The sequence below is a fragment of the Terrapene carolina genome, unplaced genomic scaffold (genome assembly GCF_002925995.2).
Source record: "Terrapene carolina triunguis isolate 2854851 unplaced genomic scaffold, T_m_triunguis-2.0 Scaffold96, whole genome shotgun sequence".
In the NCBI taxonomy this organism is placed as follows: domain Eukaryota; kingdom Metazoa; phylum Chordata; order Testudines; family Emydidae; genus Terrapene; species Terrapene triunguis.
Window position 1 is genome coordinate 72952378 of NW_020664447.1, and position 10048 is coordinate 72962425.

Sequence of the window (10048 nt, forward strand, 5' to 3'; positions counted from 1 at the left end):
CCCTACATTTGAACCCTAAAGTTCAAAGTGGGGATCCAGCCTTGACACCAGTAATGTGAGGAAAAAAAATATTCCTTGTCACATGCTATACCTTCAGGTCACAAATTGCAACAGGAAACCTGTTCAATTAGTTTGATTACCAAAGATTCACAGGCACACAATAAACATATTACAATTGTAATAAGTTCCTCATTTGTTTTAAATAAAAGACACAGAACTGCAATTTTCAGTCTAGTAATAAAGTAGAACCTTGGGAATACATGTTATGAGCAGTATGTCTTGTTATAGAAGACATAAAGAAATGGTCTCTATCCTGAAGGGTTTAAAATTCACACAAAGATCAGATGATGTGCTGGGTGACCCAGATGATGGTGATAATTTAAATCTAATTACCTAGTCACCTTAGATACAGCAATTTTAATACCTGATTATAAGATGTCTTCACTATATTTAGAATGATAAATATTGCAGTTGTTTACAGCTACAGTAGAACACCAGAGTTACGAAAACCAGAGTTACAAACTAACTGGTCAACCACACACACCTCATTTGGAACTGGAAGTACGCAATCAAGCAGCAGAGACGCACAAAAAAGCAGATACTGTACAATACAGGACTGTGTTAAACAAACTACTAAAAAAGGGAAAGTTTTTTAAAAAGTGACACAGTAAGGAAACTGTTTCAGTGCTTGTTTCATTTAAATTAGCATGATTAAAAGCAGCACTGTTCTTCTGCATAGTAAAGTTTCAATGCTGTATTAAGTCAATGTTCAGTTGTAAACTTTTGAACAGCCATAATGTTTTGTTCTGAGTTACAAACATTTCAGAGTATGAACCTCCATTCCTGAGGTTTGTAACTCTGAGGTTCTACTGTACTTAACTAGTTCTCTATTAATGCATTAACTGAAATATGGCAAACTATAGCCTCTATAGCAGAGCTACTATAAATGAAATAAGTAATTGACTTTCTTTAAATGAATTTAGTGAGTAAACACTGGATCTGGAGGAATCTAGTTTTTCTAAACAGCTTTTAATTTCTTTGATTAAATTCTACGCTAATTGAGCTGTCAGTTCAAAATTCCAATCATCTAGGAAATATTTTACTGTAATTTGCTTCACTTCAGCTGCTTTTCTCATTATCCACTGGCCACCTTGTTTAAAAATCAAGTCACAATTCCATTCCAATGGAAGGTATTTTCATAGTGCTAATCACTGTAGTATCTAGGTGCTGAGTTTCCCAGGAAAACTGGGGGAAGGCCCAACACACAAGTCATATAAAACTCATTCTGCGACTAATGCCAACATGTCAAAATTTGGGTATCTAAAGTTAAGCACCCAAATACAGTAGAACCTCAGTTACAAACATCTCAGGAATGGAGGTTGTTTGTAAATCTGAAATGTTCGTAACTCTGAACAAAACATTATGGGTCTTTCAAAAGTTTACAACTGAACATTTACTTACTACAGCTTTGAAACTTTACTATTCAGAAGAACAATGCTGCTTTTGACCATCTTAATTTAAATAAAACAAGCACAGAAACAGTTTCCTTACCTCAATTTTTTTTTAAACTTTCCCTTTTTTTAGTAGTTTACATTTAACAGTGCTGTACTGTATTTGCTTTTGTTTGTCTCTGCTGCTGTCTGGTTGCATACATCCAGTTCCAAATGAGGTGTGTGGTTGACCGGTCAATTCGTAACTCTAGTGTTCGTAGCCGAGGTTCTACGGTAAGTGGCTGGATCAGAAGTGCCAAGTACCCATAGCTCACACTGAAATCAGCATGTAGCAAATGTCCTAATTTCTATAATTCAATGGGGATTTTCCCACTTTAATTCCCTTTTAAAAATATAAAATTTTGCAAGCAGTAGAGGAAGGGATTAGAAATCAATAGTTACTGCATGAAGCTTTACTAAATCCGCTAGTGATTGATGTATACATTTATTATTACTGGAATTAGTGGTTTGTTGTGATCATTTATGCAAAAAATGGTACAGTCATTGAAAATGTGCAAAGGCCATATTTACAGTAAATAAAGTATTCCAGTCCACATTTTAATCGACAGCCTTTATTTTACAATAAAAATTGTGTAAAGCAATTTAACAATTAACCTTAAGTTTAAAATTGCTTCAAACTGCTATCCAGTGCTAGCTCATCCATTCCTACAGCAGCAGGAACAGTGACATGCCCCCATTTCCCAGCGAAAATGAGACCGCAGCTCCTCCCTGTGACTGAGACAAACCACTAGCCCTATTCTTAAGATCCTATGAAGTCCAGGTTGTAATATGACACTTCGAGGTCTCAAGTGAAATCGGTTCAGCTGTTAAATCCACCTACTCACATACTTAACATGTAGGGACATTCTGTTAGTATTTTTTTTTATCATGAAATCGCACTCCAAGCTGAAGGTACAAATATCAATGCAGAAATTATTTATATAATGTGTTATGCATCATCCTGTAAACAAGACCACTATTTCTTTGAGCGTGAACAGGGTAAAAGATAGGCACTTTGGTCAGCCATGGTAGAACAAGTTGGTTATGACACCTGAACAGCGAGGAGGGTGGTTTGGGGAAATAAGTAACTAGAAAACTTTGTACTTTTAACATTTTTCTGATTGTTTATTACTATTTGTCTTGCCATTTTATATTTTAGACTTTTCAGGGGAGGAACAGTGTCATACTGTGTATTTCTACAGTGTTCAGTCCAACCCTGATTAGAGTTTGGGGCACTATAATATAAATGTTTAACAGATTTTCATATAAAGCTAATACTGCCCACCTCAACTGTAAATAAATGCATTTATGTGCAGTAGGGCATTTCCAACTTTATCTGCAGTGTGTGGGGAAAGTCCATTACCTATACAGGAAATTTTTAATTCTTTGACTAGTGTTCCAATGAAAACCTTATCCTAGAGCAGTGGCTCTCAACCTTTCCAGACTACTGTACCCCTTTCAGGAGACTGATTTGTCTTGCGTACCCCCAAGTTTCACCTCACTTAAAAAAACTACTTGCTTACAAAATCAGACAAAAATACAAAAAAGTGTTTCATCCACACTATTACTGAAAAATTGCTTACTTTTTCATTTTTTGCCATATAATTATAAAATCAATTGGAATATAAATATTCTACTTACATTTCAGTGTATAGTATATAGAGAAGTATAAACAAGTCATTGTCTATATGAAACTTTACTTTGTACTGACTTCCTTAATGCATTTATGTAGCTTGTTATAAAACTAGGCAAATATCTAGATGAGTTGATATAGCCGCTGGAAGATCTCTGCCTATTCCAAGGGGTATGTGTAGCCCTGGTTGAGAACCACAGTACTAGAGGATCAAATCTGTGCATGCCGGACAGTAAGAGACAGTTTCTCCCACAAAAATGTTCACACTTTCTTCTACGCTCTTCCCTTTATGCACAAAATGCTTTTCCTGAGCTGCTCTTCAAAGCCAGTACCTCCCTCCACATTCATCTGTGCTGATGAACAACTTTAAGTGTGAGAAGAGAAACTGACTAACAACGGCTAGACTGAGGTGCAACGGGTGATGGTCCTTATGTTTAACAACCAACAAATGCTCAAGCTGAAGCTATTCCTCAGTTTGACCACTTTATTTGTATATTTTTCCTCTACACTTGCATCTACTTTTAGATTGCGCAGGCACTATGGCTTCCTTTGTTTATTCAGTGCCTAGCACATTATGGGTGCTATTGGAAACAAATAGACGTCAAGTGGATCTAGTTTTTAAGTCAGTCAGTGGTGCTCATAAAATGTTGTATGAATTTATTATTACTAATGATACTGATCACTTAGAACAGGCTCCTAAGTGACTTCCCCACAACACTCTCTTATGCAAAAGTTTCCTTAAGAAAGTCACAGGTGCAGTTTTCTTTCAGTTCCTGCTTACCATTTCCTTATCTCAGTATGAACTGCTGCACCTGGATTTTGTAGCTGATCAAATGTTTCTCTACTTAAAACAACTTATGCTTTCTTGTGTCATGGGTTTGTTTTACACCACTACCACTAAGAAAGGCTGGATACTGAAATGGACACCCAGGAATTAACAAGCAGAATTACTCTTAGCCCCTCATATTCTTGATTAAAACTCCTGGGCCGGTGGGTCAACGACTACTAGTTGTAGCCTGTTGATTTTAAGGGGTCTTGGTACAGTATTAGTGGGAATGAGACATTCCCCCCCCCCCCATCCCCTACCTACTCTTTGTGTGGTCCAGGTCCACAGCGAGCTGAGGAAAGCCCATCCTCCCGCCAACAACGCACCTGTACCCACTGCCCCCCGCGGGCTGCTATGACCAGACAGGCCGGAGCCTTGCTCTGTCCCTTTCCCAGTTCAGTGCCCCGGCCCCCAGCACAGGGTGGATCCCCGGCGCGCCCCTGCCCGCTGGTGCCCAGAGCCCCAGCAGGGCGAGGTCCCTCATCCCCCGCCCCCATCCCTACAGCCATTTCTTCCCCCCGATCCCCAGAAGGGCTCCCCTCCGCCCAGCCCCCCCCGGCTCTGCCCCCGCTCCCCGCCCCGCGTGCCCAGGGCGCAGGCTGCTTTCCCTTCGCCCGCCCAGGCAGCGCTGCCTCCCTCCAGGCCGGAGGGGGCCGGATCTTACCCAGACCAGGTACTAGGCGGGAATCGCCCCTGTCTCCTCACACGCACCTCGGCTGCTGTGATTTGCGGCTGACGGCTGGGGGGACTGTATAGAGCCAGCCGGCCTCAGGCTGGGCGGGGAGACGGGTGAGTGGCGGCGCCATCGGCCAATCCTGTCAGTGCAGAGGCGCAGCCCGAGGCCGTCCAAATGGACACTACACTTCCCAGAATGCTGTGCTCTGCCTCCGGCAGCAAAGCCAACGGCCCTCGGTGCAATGCATGCTGGGAGTCGTAGTGCTGGGGTGTTCAATGTGAAATATAAGGGATCGGCACAGTTTGGCACGAGATGGTTGTGACCCACTGAGAACGCAACCTGGGTAAGATCTAGGCTACAGCCCACCCTTGAGGTGACCATCGTTGTTGGGTGGAAATAAGGGAAAACCACATGCAAATTGAGGGACAAAACTTTATTTTAAGGAACATTTTAGGGAAATGCCATTTTCCTTAGCATAGTATATATATTTTTTGCATCATAAAAAGCATAAACCACCACAAGCCCATTTTCCCTTTTGAAGTACAGTAGCCTTTAAATTCACCCTTCCCTTTTTCGGTTTAAAAACAAGTATAAAATCACATCCCAGACTGAAATAGCTAAATTAGTACAAAAACTGTTTGTAGACCTTATAACTTTGCTGAGTCAATGTAAGGGTTGCAGCTTTGAATCTTTAACAAAGAAGTTCTTTCCCAAAATATTAGTACTTCAATTAAATAAGTGTTAAGAAATTAAAACAAAAAATACCAGAAAACTTTCAACTTTAAAGTTTTACAAAAAATATATATAGCTATACTGGCAAATGTCCTAATGTAGACAACTTCTAGCAGCAAAAATGTGCTTTTGCCAGCATCGCTTATATCAGCTCCCCGAACGAAATAAGTTACATGAGAAAAAGCACATTTTTGAAGTATAACTGTCTACACTAGGCCTTTTGACAGTATAAAAATGTCATCAAAATTCACATAACCAACGGACATTGTTATACAAGCAAAAATTTCTAATGTAGATCTGGTCTATGTAGATTAGGGATAAGATTCCCTTGCCTTCTCAATTGCTCAGCTTTCACTCAAATTATAATAGCTATTCACTAGGTTTCTTGTCCCAATAGAGTCTAAATTACACAAGACCTGAATTTCTAATGGAAAAAACACTTTAAAAAGCTCCTGTTGTTTTTTGCATCATAAAAAGCATAAAACACCACAAGCCCATTTTCCCCTTTGAAGTACAGTAGCCTTTAAATTCACGCTTCCCCTTTTCAAGAAGGTATATTATCTTTTTTTCCCAGACTCCATCTGTGATCATTGTAGTACCCATTAACATGAATACAAGAAAACTAATTTTAATTACATAATTCTGCTATGACTTTGGCAGAAATTTGTTAGAAAACTGAGGAATCTGTATGGTTGAACTGTCTCAACCGATCACCTGATCTTGAGTTTAAAAGGTCATGGTTAACCAATGTTAGAGATAATCCTTTTTTGGATGCTGATATCTTTGGCAAGCAGACACATTTCTCCCAAACTTTTATGGCTAAACTGTTAAAATTGATTAATTGTCTCTCATAGGTCACCCCTCTGATCTGCCAAATTCCAACACTATTTTCTAACAGAAAAAAGTTATTTTGAGCTTAATTTGCACTACAAGGGTTATGGTTTGTATCCTGAGCTACACCCTCTGGCTCTAGTGTCTGTTGAGTGCTTGCTTAACCCAATAATTTCAAGTCCAAGGGTCTTTTTCATATTGTTTCTCTGTTGTACTTGAGTTACACCAGGTAAGCATGCCGAGATTTAGGTGTGTTGCTTCCAATGGAGCTAATAGCTACATCAGGGGTCGGCAACCTTTCGGAAGTGGTGTGCCGAATCTTCATTTATTCACTCTAATTTAAGGTTTTGTGTGCCAGTAATACATTTTAACATTTTTAGAAGGTCTCTTTCTATAAGTCTATAATATATAACTAAACTGTTGTTGTATGTAAAGTAAATAAGGTTTTTAAAATGTTTAAGAAGCTTCATTTAAAATTAAATTAAAATGCAGAGCCCCCCGGACCGGTGGCCAGGAACCAGGCAGTGTGAGTGCCACTGAAAATCAGCTCGCGTGCCGCCTTTGGCACACGTGCCATAGGTTGCCTACCCCTGAGCTATATAGTTAAACACTCTTGTTATGTGATGCTCAGCAATGTGCAAAATATAGAAGGCAAGACCTCTGCCCCAGTGAGCTTAGCCTAACCTTTATACACTTAGATCAGATGCATAATATCACTGATCAAAGTGGTGCAGATTTTTTTATTAAATACACTTCTTTCTCTGATGGAGTTAACGTTGAGAGGCTTCTTGGGTGGAGTGAGTGGGTGTTTGGATACCGAGAGGGTTTCAAGTGTAATGACCCTGGCAATGACAGTGAGAAGACAAAAGTGGGAGAAAGATATAAAAGGTCTGAGTAGGCAGGCAAGCTTGGGACAGACATAGGTAGAGCAAGGAGTAAGAAGAAAGGAGAGCAGAGAAGGGGTGCGGTTGTGCAGAGCTTAAAGGAAAAAACAAGATGCTTGGATCTGATGCAGCAGGTGAGAGGAAGCTAAGTGACAAACATCAGTAGAGTGTAGGTGAGGTAGATCAATCCTAAGAGCAAAGTCTTCATGGGACTAAAGGAGAGTGAGGGGAGAATCAAGAATGCCAGTGAGGAGGAGATTTGTGTAGTCCAGGCAAGAAGGGACTAAGGCATGGACAGGACTTTGTGGTAAGAATGGAGCGGTAAAGGATAGATTTTGGAGATGGAAGGATTTGGCAATAGATTGACTTTTGGAGAAGGAGAGAGGAAGAGTCCAATTACACACCGAAGGTGCAAGCTTGGTAAAAGAGATGATGGAATTGTCAATGATGACACTGAGGTGAGGATTTGAGAGGAAAGAGAGTGTGCAGTTTTGCCATGTCTGAACTGGCATTATGATTAGTGTGACCACACGTCCCATTTTGGCCAGGACAGTCCCTTTTTTAAGCCTTGTCCCAGCCATCACGACTTTTTTGGCAAAACTGGGCATTTGTCCAGTTTGGAATGTGGCGGGGGGGGGGGCAAGTGGCAATGCCAGCCCTGCGTGGGAAGGAGGGCTCAGGACAGTGGCTCGGGCTGGGCCAGCCCCACATAGGCAGGCGACAGGACATCTGGAACCGGCCCTGAGCACACGGGGGGGAAAGGAGAGGGCTCTGGTTGGCCTCACATGGGCAGGCAGCAGGGGGGATTGGTCCGCCCCGCATGAGGGGGAGAGCGGCATGTCTTAGGCTGGTCCCGTGCGGGAAGGCCACGGGGGGAGCTTGGGCCAGCCCTTGCCGGGGGGGATTAGAGGCAGGGCCTTGGGTCAGCCTCGTGGGGTGTCCCATTTTCCCTTTGGGAAAATATTGTCACCCTAATCATGATAATCAGGATGAGATACACAAGACAGCACTGGAGACATTAGACTGAAGTTAATAGAGGGAGAGATTTGAGAGTCAAACCTCAACTATTCTAACATAGTTGTATGATCCTGTATCCATGGGTTAGACAGCAGCAGAAAACAAGTTTAATGGTTTTGTGCATGAGAATAATAATAATAATTAATAATAAATATTTGAAACCCTTGCCCAAGATGAGTGAAAAACTTAAATGTGACTCTTGCAAGAATTGCTCCAAATATGTTTAGCTATGTTTAGGCAGCAGTGTAATAATTAAAAGATCTGACAAGGGATAGGGAAGAGAGCTAACAATCTAGCATGACCACCACCACCTAGTGGAAGGGGAGCAATGAAACAGGTGCATCTGTTGGCAGGTTGGTGAGAAAAATACTCTGTTTTGAGGGAGGGGGGAGAGAGAGAGAGAGGAGTGTGTGTGTCAGTGGGGAAGACTATCATACATATAACACATTCTAATTGTGCTGTGACAGTTCTGGAAAGCAAACACAGCTGTCACCCAGACATCACATGACAAACTCTTGGTGCATTTGGGTGTATTTCCAGTCCACCAGACCAACGTTGCCAGAGATTATTGGAGAACTGAGAACTGTGAATTACTAATGGGCTAGAAAACTCTGAAACTGCTGACCAAAACAGAACCGAATTACTCACAACGTGCATCTGCTCTTAAAAACCAAAAAGCCCTTATCTGCAGCTTTCATATGAGGTTTCAGTAAACACAGGATGGAAAGTCCTACACTGTCATGTATGGTATTGTACACAGTCGTGTGGTAAGCTTATATAATTTACCTAAAATTCTCCTTTTCTGAAAATATCATTCCAACAGAATTCTCACTTCTGCATCCCAGCTTTATAGTGCACGGTTGGGATGACGCTTTGGAGACTGATAATGGCATAGTTTGCCACCTCTCCCCCAAAGAAGTCTTCCACATTTCTGGTGTAGCCTTGAAGATGTTCTAACATACACATAGTTATGGTACCAACTCACTATCCTTACAGCTAAGGAGAACTGGATTGGGAACCCATCAATGCTGTTTTTAATCAACTAGAAGGGCTGCTATAAAAACATATCAAACCTGAGGTTAAGTATGCTCTACCTCAGCAACCCTCCCATAGGTCAGGGATTATCTATATGACGCCTCTCAGTCTAGGGGAGACTGACATGAGCCACAAATCAAACATAGGTCTTACTGAACCAAATGCTTAGTTTACACCATTAATAGAATGAATTGAAAAAGCAGCATATGAAGTTAGTGAGTTTGCCAATCTATAAAGAAAATTTTTTAGAGACTGTACCTTTTAAACCCTACAGGGACTTTCTATAAAAAAAATATTTCCTGTTTACTTGTTGGGAAAATTGTCACTGAATATTTCCAAACAGGAAAATGGTACAAAATTATGACCATTGTAACTGTGCTGATGTCACTGCTTTAAAAGCACGTTATCTACTAAAATTAGTCTTTTCTGATTTGATTCAATAACAGGACCCCTGGGACAGTTCAGAGCCCAGACCATAGCAGTTCTACCTAACCTAATCTAGACTAATGTGCCTATTCAGCAACTAATTTTATACTGTTAAAAATGACTATAGGTTTGTTTCTGCTGTCATTAAAGGACAAAAAAATTGAAGGTAGCATGAAGGTGACTGACTGCCAGGGCCGGCTCCAGGCACCAGCTGAGCAAGCTGGTGCTTGGGGTGGCAGATTGTTCGAGGCGGCATTCTGCCCAATCCTAGGGCAGCACGGCCGCTTTTTTTTTTTTGTTCCGCTCCGGCTGCCCTGTAGGGGGTGGCGGCGCGGAGAACCAGAGCGCCCTGCAGGGCAGTCCTCTTCCTTCCCTCCCCGCCGACCGGAGCGGAGCCCTCGCGGCAGGAGGCGGCGCAGCAGGAGGGGCCGCGTGGCAGCACCCCTGCTGTAGCCCTGGCCGCCCCCTTCTCTCTCTCTCCCGCCCTCTCCCTCCCCC

The 10048-nt window shown here is 41.8% G+C and overlaps 1 protein-coding gene across 2 annotated transcripts in view; it reads right to left on the reverse strand.

The window, feature by feature from the left end:
• LGMN (legumain) overlaps positions 1–4734 on the reverse strand; it is a 39382-nt gene extending 34648 nt beyond the window's left edge. Inside the window, exon 1 of one of the 2 annotated variants that reach the window (XM_024205975.3) lies at positions 4661–4734. The gene's annotated coding sequence lies outside the window, so the exon portion shown is untranslated. Of the gene's footprint in view, positions 1–4613 lie in introns of both variants that reach the window. The other variant, XM_024205974.3, reaches the window with a different exon arrangement.
• Between the last annotated feature and the right edge of the window lie 5314 nt (positions 4735–10048).